At 34.6% G+C, this 16,481-nt stretch overlaps 1 protein-coding gene across 6 annotated transcripts in view; it reads left to right on the top strand.

Annotated features, from left to right (window-relative positions):
- Nucleotides 1-16,481, top strand: part of KCNMA1 (potassium calcium-activated channel subfamily M alpha 1) — a 494,817-nt gene that overhangs the window by 266,840 nt on the left and 211,496 nt on the right. The window lies entirely within an intron of this gene.

The following is a 16,481-nucleotide window of genomic DNA, read 5'->3' as shown; positions in this document are numbered from 1 at the left end:
ATAGTGATATGTTAATTATTTTAGATAATAATAAAAACTTATTCTTTGGCATTCGTTGTAATATTTTGTAAGTGCAAGAAAATTTTAAAAAGTTATTTTTATTGGTCCATATGAGCTTAAGTGTCTTGCTCGGAAGGAAAGCCCATTAAAGACAGCAAGCTTTGATCTGTGAGTCCTGACCAGTGATCAGATTAGTGTCTCTTCCTAAGCCATTGGGACTGCAGAATCTTCTTAGTCTGTAGTGTTTAGCTTCCTGAGTAATTTTTTTTTATTCTTTTAGTACTTGTTTTGCAATTAGTTTACAAGTAGAGGTCATAAGCAATTTGACTATGAAGAAACTGTGCCAGTCAGGTGCACCTGTGGCCATGTGACTGAAAACTTCCAGAAGGTCCCCTTTTGGCAGCAACAAGCAAAAACCACCTGTGATGCAAGTATGATAGGGAAATGGCAAATACAGTGGGAGTTATACCTGAAGTGACAGGATAGTTATGGTGTCCACTAACTTGGTGTGCATTTCTCTGTAGGTAGTTATTGCTAAAAACACTCCAGTTTCCAGTTCAGTTTTTAAAAGATACGTTAAAAGTACCTGCTAGTTAATCAGTGAAAGATAAGATTCTCTGGGTTCATGCAAGTGCAAAAATATGAAGAATAAATATTCTTAGAGTCTGTTTTCTGTATACGCAACACTGGATTTCTCCAAGATCTTGGATCTTGGTAAGTGGAAATGTAGGCAGAACTGAATCCCAGTGAGTTTATAGTATGAGATTATGATTATTACTTTTGCAATAATATGTAGCTTTTTAAATCTACCATTAGGAGACAGTGCTTTTTCATCTGTGTATTAAGCATTAGTACTTTAGGGTGAAGCTTGTAGTATACACTTTCAATGAGAAATCTGGGAATTTCTTCTCAAGTTGTTCAGATATTGTATGTGAGAGAATTTGCAAAGCCATGACTAATAACCATGCTGTTCTGGGAGCTGGCCCAAGAACTATGATTTTCTGTGCCAACACAACACTGTCATGGCTGTTTAGTACCCAGTTACAATAATCATCATCCAGTATTTTGGGAGTGAGAGGAGTCATTTTGTGGGATGGAAATATGAACAAATTTGGCAACAGACTGGTCAACAGGTTCTTTCACCGCATAGACGTGTTCCCTCATAAAATTTGTAATTGGAGCTCTAAACGGCATTTAAACACATTTATAGTTTATTTAAGGAAAATTATGTTTAACTTCACTGAGCCCCTCCTGGCTCTTAAATGTTAGACCTACCCTCTAACTATTATGGAGCTAGTGAGTTGTGAAAGAAGATCGCTTAAACTAGGAAAACATTGTTTGTGGTGCTTATATTGAATGTCAAATGAGAATATACTGGTTACACAGAGCATTGGATATATTTACTCCCTCCTTATCCCATTTATGAAGCTGAGTTTCAAAAGAACTTTTTAAGAATCAGTAAATCTACATATCTGTAAAGCTGAGTGCATGGCAGTTGGACTTAATGTATTAACAAGGGTAGTTTCTATGTATCTTCCTTTTATTCTACTTGGTCTTGAAAAATTCTCTCAGGAAGCGTGAGGAAGGCTGAGAAATTGTTAAAATAATTATCTTTTTTCTTTGAAACTTTATATATTTAATGGGCTGGTTTTCTTCACTGATACACAGAGCTGTGTAGGTTTATTTCTTTTACTTCCAGTCACGAGAGTTTCATATATCTATCTTGTTCAGAAGATGACGCCCACCCTTCTCCCCTTGCCTCAAATCCCTATGGCATTACCTGTGCAATTTTTCAGGCTGTGTTGGTGTTAGTGGGTGTTGGGGTGAATTCCTGCTGTTGTCAGGGCAGTCAGGCAAAATTGCCATTTAAGTATTAATTATTTTATAAAGTTGATTGAAGATCAGTAATATCTACTAATATCTAATATTTTCTTTCTCAAATATTTGTTGAAAAATCAGGAGAAAATTTACAAAACACAAAGCAAAGGCTGTACCAGTTGCTAGGAATTAGTTTGTCTCACTGATGCTTGCTGTTAACAGGGACAAGCTGTATTGAAGGAATCGTTGAGATGATTGCTCTTTTTATTTGTCCTTAGTCATCATAATTAATACAGCTGTCAAGAATAAAACATTTTTTTTTTTTGCATTGTAGACAAAGTCTGTGCTTGTCAACTAAACAATCTATCAGTAAATGGAAAACAAAGTGTTGGGAGGGGATGATGCCACCCAATGGTACAAGAGTGAACAGGATACTGATAGCCTTCTGGAAGTTTTGTACCAAAGCTCAATAATGGTTTATTTGTGGGTGAGTTTGATTAATACTCCAGAAAGAAGTTTGCTGATTCTGATTGCTACATAGATAGAACTTGGGTTTATGGAAAAAGAGAGTTTTGGCATGTAAGTGACTAACAGTGAAAAGTAAATCAGAATTATTTTGTATTGATTAGGAGCGTGAGTAACAGTTTCATCAGGTCTGGAGAGATGGGATTAAACCCGCCTGTGTAGATTAATCAGTGGAATAACCTCTTAGGTAGGAGATAAATGAAAATAAATTATTTACCTGCGTGAGAACAAAGTCTCTTAAGACTAGTCTAATATCATAAGTGTCTGACACAAAGGCTAGTAATCTGATGGACATTTGGAGCTTTCCTCTCTTCTGTGCACAAGCAAACAAAAATCCCCCAAGTTTGAATGCCTCCAGGACAGAGAGAGGACAGGAAGAAGAGAACGGAAAAGTAAGTAAAAATTTCAGTAAACAAGCAGACAGCTACAGGTCCAAAAATGGGGAAAAAATATAGTATATTTGGCAGGCTAACAACATTTATTTAAAGATAGATTTTTCATTCTCTGAGTTTTAGATCTTAAAATTGGCAGACGTTACACTGAAGATTGCTTTTTCTCAACATTTTGAAAAGCAGTCTTTGGAGTTAGAGGTAACAGAGGGTAGCAAGTAATGAAGCAGTATGAAGTAGATACAAATGCCTGTATAGTACTTAAGAAAGCTTTTACTGAAGGAACAATTACTTGCATAGAAAAAAAAAAATTATCCTAGGAAACATTTCCATGCAGCAAATGTGGTAACACGCAATGAAAATAGACCTTATCATGACAGCAGACCTGCTAAGCAAGTTAATATCCTGAGCATTAACTTCACAGCATGTGGCTAGTAGAATTCCATGCAGGTGCATAGCTATTTATATAAATCTTTGTCATGATCCTAATGAATTCTTGAAAAGATACTTTAGTAGAGGAGGAGAGGAGTTCGGTAGTGATTTGTTAAAGTAAATAAACTTTATTCCCTTTTCAAACTACTGATTTGAACGGAGGACCGAAACTCCTAACTGAATGAAAAACAGCAGATAGGAACCTAGAGTTGAGAAATACTAATTGCTGGCACTACTGTCCTGATGCATTGATCAGGTTATCAGTTTCATAAGATGAGTTTTGAAGACTCAGTGTCATCCTGGCTCAGCCAGAGTTATTAATAGACAGACTTCCCCTTTCTACACCGCCCCACTTTCTGAAGAGTTGTTGCTCTGCTGAGGGGAACAAGGGAAGTATTATACTTGCAGTAGCATGCTGTCACTGTGGAGAACATGACACACACTCTCTGAGTAGGATCTTGTTGGACAAAATGGGAAAAGGAATCAAGCACAATTGCATTTAAAGAGAGCTGTGCAGCCAGTCTACCCCCTACTCTCATCATTCCTTGAAAACACTGCTGGGAGTAGGAAGGGGTCTGTGGTACTTCTCTCATTTGTTTGGGTTCATCTTCTACCTCTTCTGACTCTAGATAGCTAGTAGCAACAATTTGGTTTGAATGATGAGGAAAGCAGCTTTCTGCTGAAGAGAACACAGAACTCACTTTAATTTTCTCACTGTCTGCACTGCCATCTGAATACAAGCAGTAGTTATATGAAGTTCATTTGTAACTAGGTCTTAATTCCCAACAGATACAAGGATGCTGGTACTCCAGCTGGGAATTTGTCGAACTGTTTGCTGGCTGAAACTTGTGTATGTGAAGGGAAGGAAGCAAAGGGTGTTGGGATGGTGGCAATGAAAGTGTATTTGATTTGGGAGTGTCCTTAGTGCCTTTGTTCTAAGTCTTTCTAAACTTTCTTGTTCACTTTCATATCTGTTCTTGGAAATGAGGGTCATGTTAAATTGAAGAGTCATCTAAGATTAAAGTCTGCTTTATGTTTTGGCCTCTATAGGACTTGCTGTGACTGTCAGCCAGCTTTATCTATTTGTAACTGGCAGAGCAAAAATCAGAGAAAAGAATTTAAGATTCATAGGAAATGTTAAAACCATCCGGAAAGATAGTTCAAGCACATTTTCTCATGCTATCTGTAAAGGTATATTAAAAAAAAAGTTAAAACCCCTCAGTGTTCAGATATTGCAAGATTTAATATTGATTTCAACAGTCTAGGTTTTTATCATCTTTAATAAGCACATCTGTAAGGACCTTAAAGCTATCAGGACTTTTTTTGTACAGCCTTATTTTCCCTCCAGCTTTCTGCCACTCATTTCCCCTCCAAGGAGTCACGTACTCTAGCTTAGAATGAAATAAAGCTAATAGTGATTTGCAACACAGGAATGACAAAATTGTGTCCCTTAGCTCTTAACTCAAAGTGAAGAGAGACAGCTTAGAAACAACCTGATCTCCAGCTGAAGTTCTTGTAACTGTAACAAATGAAGATGGTGATGGGAGAATAAGGGAGGAGCATTAGACTGTAATGAGAGCTTTCTACCTTTTCAGAAAAAGTGCCCAAAGAGTCTCTTCGTTATAAAATGTGTAAAAGTAAAGACATTTTTGGGATGTTTCACTCACATATTTTTCAAAGGTTTTTGATATTATCTGATAAATGCAGACTATCTCTTGATGAACTCTACCCATTTTTGTTTCCTTTGCATCACTTAAATGGCTAAGAGAAAGCAAAAAAGGAAATATGGATGATGGAGTTTCCCTATTATTTTCTATACCAGTGTCTTATTAATAAAAAAGAGACACAGCAAATTATTATCAGGTGTTCTTGTTGATGTTAGGTTTCTGAGAAATTGACAAACAGGTAAAAGCTGGAGTCAGCTTTTAGATGCCCAGTTCATACTGGGCATCAACCTTTATGTGATAAGTTCTAGGTTAACACAGCATGGCAATGGCAGCAAATTGCTGACCTACTTCACTGATTCTCTTCTTGACTTTTTTCTTCCTTTCTGAAGTTGTATTGACTGTAATTTGTCAGAATCACTGCTGTCAAATCAGTTACCAAATATAAAAGCCAGTCTGTCTGTCTGTATTTATTGAAAACTAAATTGGTTGCAACCTCTATTGAGGAAGGAGGGAAACCTTTGTTACTACTTTAAAGTTCAGAAAGTACAATATCAGACATATTTCTTATTGCAAGACAGGTGATTAAGTGCCTTCCTATGTTTTTAAGTCTTGGTATCATATGGGTATTATTTGCCTGTAAGCTTAGATTTAATTCTAAATGAAAACGCTGCAGTCAGGCTTGTGGAATTACAGACTGAAATAGAATAATCTCTGTTCTGCTGCTGAAGTGGTAGTCATACTCCCACAGAGAACTTTCAAACCTTTCAAACACTTTTAAAGGATAAAGAAAGTGTCAGCTGCATATAACAACTGTTACATCCATTTTTTCACTTGTACTTCAGTACAGAAAAGAAGAGTTGATCTGAACTCTAGGTGACAGAAGGGGAAAAGATAAGGCTTTTTCCCAGATCAAATGATGGTATTTATAGTTTGTTGTATCATTACTGACATAGAAGGAGAAAATTCAGAGAAGAGTTTCAATCTAATTTGTGCCCCAGGGATTGATGTAAGTCTGCCAGGTAAGCAGTATAATTGTACAAGAGATTTATTGTGTGCAGTATTCTATCAAATGCAAAGCTGTCATGACCCTAAGTACATTTATACTAGATAACTGAATGTCTGCATTCTTTTTTTCTTTAAGCCTGCTTTCCTTTTTTAAGAAAGGGAAAGGTTCGAGGTGTGAAATTTGCAATGTTTCAAGTTATAGTTGTCTGGAAGATTTTCTAAAAGACTTGGGAGCTTGTGATTTGAAATATATGTCTGAGGATCCACAACAATGTTTTCTAATGTTTACGGCTTCCTGAACCATATGAGAAGATAAGATGCACAGTCTGAAGCGTACCGTCAGCATCAGTGCTGATAGCAGTCTTCCTCTGAAAAAGTTACTTCCATTGAAGAGTGGTTTTCATGCTTTATAGTTCTAAATACCCAAAGCTCTGTGAGGCTCAATTTATTATCTCCATTCTGTGGAAGCATGTATTGGAGATTGCAGATACTCACTCTGTAGGAACACAGAAAGTGAAGGGTGGAGAGCATAGGAAACTTAGTGGCTGGAGAAAACTCCTTAGAGTAGCAGATTTAAAGAACTTAATCCCTTTGGTTTATTGAGAAGAGGATTGATGTGTGATTTGGTTATACTATAGTAAGTATCTTTGTGGAAGAAAGTAAAAGATTGTTTAATATAGTAGAGGCTTGACAAGAATCAATATCTTGAAGCTGATGCTGGACAAACTCAGATGGAAAATTAGGCATAAAATGTTAATAGTGTGAGTGACTGCCCACTGAAATACTCTAGCAAGAGGAAAAGAGGGCTTTTCATCTCTATGTTTGTTCATGTCAGGAATGATTCTTTTTTCTTGAAAGATGAAGGTTATCAAAACATAAATTATACTTCAGTTTTGTTTCTTGTTCTGATTGAGCTTTTAAAATATTTTTCTTCTTGTGTAGTCTGTAAAGTGTCTATTGTATAGCAAGTACATATGATGCAAGGGCAGTGCATATAGGCAGGACTAAACTGGCCAGTGTACTAATATAGCTTAAATTTATTTCAATATGTATTTCAGATAAGTAAATTATTGTATGTAGAATTCTAAATATATGTCTTCAGATGAATAAAATGTTTACTATTCTTACATTTGTTTTCACAAATACTAATATCCATATTTATGGTTTTATTAACATGTGTGAAATTTCCATACAAGTCAATCTAGATGGAGTGTACTCATAAGTAAAAACTGCAACAGACTATCATGCCATCTTTTATACATTTCCGTTTGCTTCTTCATGAAGTAAAAGAAGTAGAAATCAGGAAAGTAGAGTTGCAGTGTGTACTTTTGGCTCAGCAGATTTGAACTTTGTCAAATGGATTGAAGCAATTAACATAAATCCCTCACAGAAAATACAGACCATGAAAATTCTCCATCATCTTGATTAGTAATCTCATATTGTTATATTATAAAAAATACCATAATAAGATTAGAATGTTGTCATATTTAAAAAGGTAGTCCATGAATAAGTCAGAAACATTTTGTATAGTTTCTTACAATAAGCTGGAGGACAACTGTATATTTCTATAATGTGATTTATAGGAACATTCTGAACTTGAAATATAGTTAATATAAAAAAAAAGTTGAAGCATATTATAAGTAATTTTAAGTACACTGTTGTATGCTTTTTTTATTCTCCTGCCAACTACATTGGCTTTAAGTCTTTCATTTGTTTCTCTTAAAATGAAGTTTATATCTGTCCCTGTACACTCTCAATATACAGTGAAAAGTGACTAGGCAGAAAAGGGTTAGATTTTTAAATATGCATAAGCCTAAAGACAGACACCCTTTTACAGTGAAAAAAAAATGGAAAACTCTTTCATACGGAGTGTTTAGTCTTTGCTGTTCATCTAAAATAACACATTTATATGAAAACCCCAAAATATTGTGATTCTTAATTATTGTACAATATACACTTTAACATAACAAAATTGTTATGCTGCTCATGTTTTATCAGTAAGAGAGAAAGGCATAAGCAATTATGGCATATGGCCAGTCTGTATCAGAGCAAAATCCTTATGCCACTCTAGTAAATGAAAAAGTTTTCCTACTGTGCAGATGCACAGATTATTTTAGCTGTACGTCTTTGAATATCTATCACTCTTCTGTTGTGTTTCTATAGTATTGCATTCTTAGACATATTTAAGGGCAGTGTTCCTTGATGCACATGCAGAGTAGTAATGCTGACATGAAAACTTTTCAGTTTTTTTTTGAAAAATTGATCAGAGGAGGGAGTTTAAGATACTTTATTTTACCTTTTTGGTCCAGCCTTACATTAGTAATACTAACGCATTTTGGGAAAGGGAAGAAATACACATAAACCAAAACTATTGCTTGAATAGAGCTACTATATAGCTTTTCAAAGTGCATGAAGCTGCAAACTTCCATACCTATGGAAGCACAGAGGTTGTTCCATATGTGTATGTTTATCTACTGGTATGGAACTGAAGTATTATCACAGTCAGTCAGGAAAATGTTTTTCAACTCCTTTTTTTTTCCTAAGGCCATAATTCACCATCAGACTTAGTGCGAGTGTAAAAGCATGTCTGTTAGTGAAGTTCCAATGGTTTATAACCTCCAACATGTTACTGCTGTTGCACATGATAAATATAGCCCATCTTAAGGCCTTAGGGATGCATTCAAGCTGCTAGAAGAGGTTGAATGGATTACAGAATATTGGCTCTGGTAGTCTGTGTTTCATTGAAACAAGGAGCAAGACGGGAGGGAAACCGACTATGAACTTATAAGACCAGTCTAATTACTTTTATTCAGGTAGTGCCAAGATTTACAGTACTGATGGGTTGATGATTCTGCAGTCAGGAAGTTTGGAGATGATTTTCCTTAGTATTGAAAGTGCTAATTCTTTAGCTTTCCAGAGTGTCTTCTGTGGGATGTGCCAAAGAGATAATAAAGAATATAGAGAATTCCTAATAGACTTGTAAGTGAAAGAATTACCATGCCATGAACTAAATGCAGGTGCACGGATTCTGTTGCTACACAGATAGAAGGAGCTTTTAGTACTGCAGCATTAGGTGAACATACAAAAAGCAGGCTTCACATATTTTCTCCCAGGTGAGATTTTTTTTTTTAATTTCTTTTGATGATCTGATGAAATGATTCAAATGCTTCTATAATTTTCTACAGCAGTAGAAGTAAAAAGCTCCTCAGATTGCCTATTGTAATTTTGAATGCTAAATTTTCAAACTTCAGTATCCAAAAATAAGCATCTGAGTCCAATGTTTTAGTCTTCTAATTTACAGAAGTACTGAGCACTCAGAACTGCTGCTGAGTCCTGTGAGACGTGAAGGTTAAGCCCACAGATTATATTGCTTTGGAGTCAAATGCCTAAACTTCACATAAGTAAGAGAATTTTAATTTTCAGGAGTTCTAGTTAAAAATAAAAAATAAATAAAAATACTTTTAAATAGTGAAATTTTGTTTGAGGTTTTGTTGGCATATTTATTTCTTAATAAAACTATTGTGAAAATGTTTCTCAATTAGCTGCAACTCCTCCTCAGCTATTATTCAACTCAGAATTTTAGGTCTGTCAATCTGACACCTATGTTAAAAAACATCCTTGGGCAGTGTCATTGTGAAAATAGATCTACCCACACAATTTTTCATAAAGCTGCTTTACATGTAGACCAGTCCATCTAGAATTTTGCAGTAGTGATGAAATGGTGGGTATGCTAATGTGCAAATCAATAATACTCTGCAAAAGTTTGTCAGACTTAGTTTGTAACTTAATCTGTGATGAAATGCCTTACATTAGAAAGAATACTTACGGATCCAACTGTTCCATAAAGCAGAATCCTGATAAATATTCCATCATACTAGACCATTTAATGGCTAGTGATCATTGCAGTACACTTTTTTAGATAAGCAAGTATTGAATAGAAACATGTTCTTTACAGCCATCATCAGAGAGAGATTAGCAAGTGTATGTTTTGGTCCTTACTGCATTATCTACTACTATGCTTACACTTGCTTTTTCCAGAAGTCCTGGGACACTGCTCTTTCTAGTTCTCCAATAGTTTTGACATAGTTTCTTCCTGTTTCTGTCTAGATAAGCCCTTTGGGATTAAAGGTGTTTTGAGTATTCTAGTAATAGTCTTTATAATATTCCCAGTCATCAATGTAGAACCCTACTAAATCATGTTCTAAAAGAAACTCATATTATTTTCATGAATAGGTTGTAGCTTACAATTCTCATCTGTTGTTTTTTCCTGAGCTTCCCTAAGTCCTTGACTAGACAAGAATTTGGAAGCTCAGCTGTTGGGTCTGATGTCACTTGCTGTGTCTTTCTTTTCAGCCTTTGTATCTCTAAGCTTCCACGTTGTATTGGTGCTCTACCTTGCCAAGTGTGTTTATGCAGATGTACTCCTTCAAGAGGATGTAAAATGATTTGACTTATTTTTTATTTTCTCATTTGGAATGTTGATTTAGAGAAAATTATTCATCTTCTATTTTTTTTCAGTACAGTCTTTCATAAATTAAAAATTCAACACCTGTGCAGTGGTTGTGCATCTTAAGCCAAACACACATTCTGCAGAGCCAGAGATTTCTACCCTTGCTTTAACTTAACAGCTGGTAATATTTGTTGTACTAATTTGCTCACATGGAAACACTGATACAAGTGTTACAAATTGGGAGTTAGGGCTTTTTTTCCAATTTTTAGCCCAAGACAGAACATAGTATTTTTTTTCCTTCAGTTTAACTTGGCAGTGGCAGCAGGAGTGAGGTTAAGTGGTGAATGCAGGGAAAAAAGATGAACAGTTTGTCCTTTCATCACAGAGACCAGTGCTCTTGAACAGCTGTAACTCACTTCAGTAGGTCAGAGGCAACTGCAGTTGCCTGGTCAAAAGGCAGCTAGGCCTTGCCTACTCTTAGTGGCCTTCTTTAATTAACCTGCATGTTGATCCTTTCTCCTTTTACAGATCTGAGGAAAAGCAAGCCCTGTCAGAAATAGTTACAAAATGGTATAGAAGCACATTACAGAGAAAATCTCAGGCAGACAAGGACAAACTGTGGTGGGGTACTTAAATGGTGTTTGTATGAATAATTGGATAATTAGGGAGATGTTCTTTGATACAGTCAGGACAGGCTGTAGCCTGTTATTCTACCCTCCTATGTGGAAGGATGACTACTAAGTACACTCATTGAGAACTGTTTTAGCACAATATCTCAAAGCTTGCCTCAAGGCTCTGTAAGTTCATGGGAAATAAAGCTTTTTCTCTAGACCAGCTCTCTGTCATAAACACAAATGTCTGATGTGAATTGAATAAGCTTGGCCGCCTAGGGAAAATTTGAAACTCCAATGCATTTGATTTTGTAGCTAAAATGCAGTGGCAATGCAATTGTTCAAATCACCATGGTTTAATGGATATGAATCCGGTTGCCCTGTAGTTCCAGTGACTTGCTTATGGCCATCTTCAGACAAGTAATTCGGAAGTGTTACTCAAACTTATTAGATCAGCTACTTGGTTAAGTGAATCCAAGTCCAAAGACTTAAAGAGGTCATACAGACAGTAACAGTTATGTTAGCACACAGCTTTGCAGAATATTTCTTATATAACTTTTATTTACTAAATTGATTTTACATAATCAAGGCTTCGTAGGCAGCTTATTCTCTTTTTTTTTTTTTTTTTTTTTCCCAATTATTCCCTTCAGTATATGTTGTACTTCAAAGTTAGGTAACTAATTATACATTTCCTACTTGAATCAACCTCTTTGTTTTTACACTTGTTTTCTTTTTAATTTTGTTCTGTTTTGTCATAATTTTTTCTATCTGGAGAGGCAGAGATTAGATTGTTCTCAGTCGTCTTTTTAGTACATGATCTGTGATGTGAAGTTTCTATATCTGTAAGTGCATATCTGCTCTTTTTTCATTTTTGTTCTTTCTCAGCTTCAGTCTAGTGTATATAGTTGTAACTAATTCCTCTGTCTCTCCTGTTAAATGATAGTTCCTATGTGGTCAAAGAATAAATTCTTGCCTTAATTTCATATTATTATTTCCACAGCCTTGGAACCGGATTATAGATATAGAATATATAGACATATATTTCTGTTATATAGATAAATAGATATATAATTCAATAATGTAGAATTTTATTCTGATAGTATAGAATATCAGAATAAAAAGTAGATCTTCATGTCTTGGAAAAGCAACTCTGGAGTAAGTCTCAGTTGTTTTAAATTATGTTAATAGTTTTTAAATCATTTTAGCGTTCCATGAAATAGTTAAAATAATTTCATAGATTCTGATTAAGTAAGCATCTATCCTGTATTATGCAATATGGAGATAACAGATAGTAACCTCCTTTGCTGAGTACTTATTTTCCAATGCAAAAGCTCTTGTGACAACGATCTTTTACAATAATTTTATTTCTATCGTACCACGTGATAGAATGAAAATACAATAATAGTGATTGATGGATGTTTTTTATGTTAAGAATACAGATTGTTTATTGCACCGTTGCTGCAAATCTTCATTTTAATTGTCAGGCTTAAGTGCTTCCACCATAGAGAAGATAGATTATCCATAGTCTGCTATTTTTTCTGAGATAGTTTTGTGAGTAAGCTAACTTGTAGTGAATATCAATTAAATTATTTCTTGACTATTTTTGCCTAGTAATTTATGGGGTTTTTTTTTACTAAAATTATAGGTGTATTTTGTCAAATTACTTCTTGAAGCAATGTGTACCACCCTCCGTAGGGAATATTTATCAGTCTCATTGATAGAAATCTTTCATTATAAATGTAGTGAGCTTTAATGTTTCATCTTTGTTCCTTTTTAGGTTTAGGAAAGTAAGGATGAAGTTTTAATTATGTCTTTATTGTACTTTTGTTGAATTGAGATTTCACTTTAACAGCATATCTAAGAACAAGGAACTGAATTTATGAAATGTCAATACACTATGCCTAGAAAAAGGCGACATATAGAAAAACATTGACATGTTCATATACATTTCCTAGAGTATGGAATAATTAATGAATTAAATGAATTAATGAATTAAAATTTTCAAAAGCACCTGGGAGCTTCAATCATTAGATTTCTTAAAAATATCAACCTTTAGTTTTAGCAAACAAGAAAAAAAATGACAGCAGCTTGCTAATGCAGTCTTCTCTTTAGATTGTGGACTCTTAGATGTGCTGAAATTAAGTGAAGGCCAGGAGATCAACATGTTAGAAACATCATGGGAAAATTCTTGTTGCCATAAACATTTTTTTCAATATAGGGAGCTATAAGAATAATAAAGGTTAAGGCTTGTTATTAATTATTGATACTAATAATGATTTGGCTTTTCTGTATTTGTAAGAGATATGAAGCCTTGAAACAAGCTATCTAGAGATTTGAAATCTTTGTTCATGCAAATATTCAGAACAGGTTAGACAAAAAGTCTCTGAATACAACTGAGCTTTCTTTAGTGAGTGGGTTGGATCAATTAATTTTATGATATTCCTACCAGTTGAAGATTTTAATGGTATTTTTGGTCACTACACAAGGCTCCATACAACATACTTAGCTCTGTATGTGAATAATCTAGCTGAAATCCATGCAGTATGTAAGCAGAAATATTTACAATGTTGAATCTGTAATTTAACCCATTTGATTTCTATGCGTCATAGTATGCCTAGGATAAAACAGAAAGCTAGGATCAGATGCCCCATTTTGCCAGAATAAACTTTTCCAGTTGTTGTTTTATTAAAAGGAATTTCATATTCAGGGATTGGAAAGAACTGAATTCCAGGGCAAAATAACCCAGCAATTTAGTTAAATTTGATAACTCTGGTCATTTAGTTTTAACAGTACAGTATCCTTCACCGTGATTAGAATTTATAATTTGCAACAGACTTGCATGAACTACATAAGGTTTGTTATGGCTTTTGGCTACACAAAAGGGAGAAACTTCTGTCATTTTAGTTTGTTAGGAAATCAGTGAGTTTGATAAATATCTCTCCAGCTGAAGCAGCAAAACTTTTCTAACATGAGGTTGGTTCATAGCAACAATCTGAAAACAGAAGGCTGAATCTTTTCTTAAACCTAATAATTTGATCTCTCAAGACTGGCTGCTTTTATAGCAAAAACCACTGTTCACAGGACAATAAACTATTGTGAAGATATATGGTAAACTGTAATTTAACCTGATCTTCAGAAGTCCTTATATTTGTAGCTTCTATCATCCTCTGGTGTACTAGTAGCAGATATCAAGGATATGATTCTTCTCATTTTGTTTTTACATTTTTATGTTCATATCCAGAGTGATGAGATTGTAGAACTAAGGCAAGCTCTATATTCCGTCTGTCTTGAGGACTTTTCTATCTAGATGAAAAATTACCTGCATGTTATTTTTGTTAAGAATAAATATAAGGACTGTTTTTCATCTTTTGCTAAATCAAGTTTATCAAGTAAGAAAAGATAGATAACTTTATTTACACAACAATAGGAAAGTATACATACATAATATGTATAATTTATGTTGTGGTACATACATATATGTTATAGTACATACTGTGTGTGCCATAATTCCTATAGCAGATGGTACAGTACCTATTTAGATGATACACTTTGGAAATCTGCAAGTTCAGTTTCTAAATTTTTGGGCTCCTCAGCTGCTTGCCTTAAACAATTTACTAGGTTGCTGGCTTTGTCAGCAGTGCTTGCATCTATCTTGGCTCAGTAACCTTCTTCCTAGTCGATGACATTTGCATGCACAGTGCAACATTTGTAAGTGCATAGCTGTACACCCAAGAAAATGTTCACATCTTTTAATATACAATAAATGCCTGTTAGCCTTGTTAAATAGCACATAGTGGCCAAGAGTGGTGTGAGTCATGACTGTAAGTTCTGTCCATGTGAAAAGGATGGAGGTGTGTGGCTGGAAACAAAATGTGTATTTCACTAAGAGCAGTACAATTGGAGGTTTTCTAACTGGATTATATGATTTATTTTTTTTTTTTACCTGTCAAAATCAAAAGGTGCTGACAGGTTTTTCTGTAAATTCTCTGAGCAATTTCAAGAGGCCAGAAAATGATTTCTACTGTCAATTGAGCTGTTTTACTTTGATCTAAATTTCTGTGGCAATTTGCTAAATGAAAAGATGAATATTTCAAAAAGTCTTCTGTGTATAAAAACAGAGATACCAAAAGCAATTGTTCTGCAACCAGAACCACAATAGATTTTAATAAAAACTTTATATAGTAAGTGAAATTTTTGTTTTCTTGATAAAAGTGTTTTTGGTGATCCCTGAATTGCTGCCTTGCATAATTAGTTGATATATTTGGGAACTATGATAAAAACAGAGTGGCCACCTACAATTAAGCGTAATTAAAGAAAAATTGCTCAAAACCAGCATATGTATTGAAATACATGGAACAAATCTTTTTGTGATGGAACACACCTAGTAATATGTTGTACTGTTACAGAATCATGCTTTTTTCATCAGAGGGTAGGATCTCTTATGTGAGTGTTACCTTAAAATAAATTACCCGGTCAACTATTTTTTTTCTAAGCTTACCGGAATTAGGCTATTATGAAGTAGTGGGTCTTAACATATATGCCTTAAAAGAGGCTAGGTGATCACCTTGTTATTCATGTCACATTTTCACATTCACAACTATAAAGGTGAGTAAGGTAAAGGCAATTCAGAATTAGCACAATTTCTGCAAAAAACAACTTTATTCAGCAGAAAGATGTCTTTTACTAGAAAAGCAGCAGAAGGTCGCTGATTAAATCACTGATATCAATGCATCCCTTATATTACCCATATTCATTCAGTCCCATACATTATGCATTTAAATCAGTGGAAGTGGTGTGGTTTAGGTCCTGTGCACTGCATTGAAAAATTCACCTCTACACATGTGTATATTATCTTCAGTTATTCATCAGTTACTGAACACTATGGACATTTTGAAATTACTCTGCATCTCATGGTTTCATCCATTTTTTTTAAAATACATTGAAAAAAATCAGATTTGCTTTGAAAATTCAAATGAGATTATATTGAATGAAAAAAAAAATGCTTATTATAAAGGACTGGTTGGATTTCAGGCTTGTTACTGTAATTTGTAGTTCCTCCTCCCCTTCTTTTCTTTCTCATCCTTTTTGTCCTCCTCTTCAAGCATCTTTCCCCCTGGAGTAATACTGTATTACAGTATTTTGTTTACAGTAGTATAAACATTTTCAGCCTGTGACTTCATTGCTGAAATAACTCACCTCTTTCATATCAACTCTTACCTAGGAGCCGTACAGCAGATTCATTGATGTAGGTTTTTTTCTGCATGGCAGCCCAGGCCAAGCTGTGGTTTCATTGCATGATGCAACTTCACCTTTTTTGGTTGTCTCTGGGATTAATTATAATCTATTCTTGTATTGCCTGTGCATGCCAACGTGCTTACCATAATGATGTTTACACTGAATGCAGTCTAGAGCATTAAGTGCATGAACTGGAATTAAAAAAAAAAACAACATAAAATTAGAAAGTTTGAGCAAGTGTAAATTATGCTTACCAATATCTTTAGTTCAGCTTTTGTAGCATGAATAGGACATAAAACGTATCGGTCTATATATTTAAAATTTCCAGCATATTACGTATGTTTAATGA

This window comes from Chlamydotis macqueenii, chromosome 7, assembly GCF_036417535.1.
Source record: "Chlamydotis macqueenii isolate bChlMac1 chromosome 7, bChlMac1.mat, whole genome shotgun sequence".
Classification (NCBI taxonomy): domain Eukaryota; kingdom Metazoa; phylum Chordata; class Aves; order Otidiformes; family Otididae; genus Chlamydotis; species Chlamydotis macqueenii.
This window is presented reverse-complemented; position numbering and strand designations above follow the sequence as displayed.